General features: G+C 34.2%; 1 pseudogene; it reads left to right on the top strand.

The window, feature by feature from the left end:
* Positions 1–302: 302 nt before the first annotated feature.
* On the top strand, positions 303–400 carry LOC119805591 (annotated as a pseudogene).
* The last annotated feature ends 1,773 nt before the right edge of the window (positions 401–2,173 follow it).

Genomic DNA, 2,173 nt, shown 5'->3' with positions numbered 1-2,173 from the left:
ACTACAGAGAAGGTCCAGCAGTTTGGAGCACTTGTTGCTCTTGAAAAGCAACAAGTTTAAGTTCCCAACACTCACATGGTGGCACACAACCATCCACGTCTCCAGTTCTGGAGCATCTGTTGTGCTCTTCATGGGCACCAGGCTTGCACATAAAGTATGAACATATGTACAGGCAAAGCACACATATATTTAAAATAAAAGAACCTTTATAAAATCTTTTACAGATGGCTTATCAAAATAATCATTTACACCAAACCTAGAGATGATCTTTGGAGGACTGTATTATTAACAATAAAATTATTGTGTTTGCTTCCACAGCACATATACTAAAATTGGAATGATACAGAGAAGATTAGCATGGCCCCTGAACAAGGATGATCATGAAGCATTTTGTTTTGTTGTGTTTTGTTTTGTTTGTTTTTTACATAAGTAACTTCAAAAATTCTACCAAAGAACTTCTACAACTCATAAATACCTTCAATAATGTAGCAGGATATAAGATTTACTCAAAAAAATCAGTAGACATCATTTTACTTTCACAAGATCCCATACAAAGAACATTGCCTCCATGACAGCTGAACGTAATTCTAGATGATGATGTCCCCTCTCCCAACAAAGTTTGTCCTCAGGATTAGGAACATCAATTATGGGTTGATTATAGTTAGTATAGGATTGAGGGTTGGGGTGGAAATTATGTATTCTCAAGGATCTCTTTGAAAAACAGAAGGGAAATTGGATGGGATAATAGATTAGCATGAGCTTATTCACACTAATAATATAATAGTGAGTAATAGAGTGAATACTTGTGAGCTATTATATACTGAAAATTTACATTGGTATAGATTCTTATATGCTGATACAAATTCAAATTATATTGAATATGCTTCTATTTCTGTCTATAATATTTGTACACCTAGGCAAAGTTATTTTGTCATATTGTGTGATACATGCTTATACCTCTGCTTAAGACATTTTGTATATTGATATAATTTTAGGATATATTTATTATATTGCACTACACATTTATACCTGTGATTAAGATACATTGTTTACATTTTGATATCATTGTCCTCATTTGTTGCACAGTTGTTTAAATATTGTTTAATATTCTAATATGAAATCTTAGTTTTTAAGTAATATAGGTATTAAGAATTATAGATTAATAGTCATCCATGCTTGGCATACTCATAGACTACTCAGGTTCTTTAGATACATAGAGATTGTATTCTGAATAGATAGGTAATCTTCAACCACTTTAAAAAGCTGTTAAATGTGACATTTAAATAACTTAGGGTTCTGTTGACATGAGACACGATTGCTCCTGGCAGCACCGATTTATTTCCCAAGAGAATGTTGAGCACCGAAAACACTCCACTTGGAGCTTGTTTTCTTCTTGGCAAAATTGGCCTTTGGGCAATGAACTGCCCATGCATCAGTCACTGACAAAATGCACAATGTCCAGACAGGACAAGCAGGATACAAGAAAAAAGACTGTCAAACCTTACTAAGACAGGGTAAGACAGTTTAAAAAATTTTTCTGACTCTGAAAATGGTCTTTCAGTTGCTCTAGGCCTTAGCTAAAGTTGGTTGCTTCAACATTGCAAATGAGACGTCGATTGATTGCCCAGGTAGCAAGTTATCTCTGTCATTTGTTGCACATTTTGGAAGTTGCTTGATTGTACTTCTTGCTTACTCAAATAATATTATTTCCCTTCTCAGGTCTTCAATGGGGTTGAAGACTAGATAGTCATAATTTCTTTCCTCTCATGACTTGGCCAAGTCATTTATAATAGAAGACTTAGACTCCTTAGGATAGGATAATTATTGAAACATTTATCACATATTTCTTGCTTGATATTGTTTATGCTGTTGTAATTCTAATTTTTATACTTTATATTTGTTTTTATTATATATAATTTTGTATTAGGCTTAGAACTCTCTTATTTAAACAAAAGGGGGGAGGTGCTGTAGGAACTCCTTCAGCCAGCAGCCTATAAATTACCAGCCCACTTGGGCTTGGCCTCTTATACTATAAATGCAGATGTAAAGCATACTCTCTCACTCTTCTGGATGCTGAATTTGGTTCCTGTTTCCCCATTAATGCAGAGGACTGTGATCTGTGAGTCTGCCACTAAATAAATAACTCTTTATTATACTCAATTCCGAGCTAGTG

Source organism: Arvicola amphibius, chromosome X, assembly GCF_903992535.2.
Source record: "Arvicola amphibius chromosome X, mArvAmp1.2, whole genome shotgun sequence".
In the NCBI taxonomy this organism is placed as follows: Eukaryota; Metazoa; Chordata; class Mammalia; order Rodentia; family Cricetidae; genus Arvicola; species Arvicola amphibius.
This window is presented reverse-complemented; position numbering and strand designations above follow the sequence as displayed.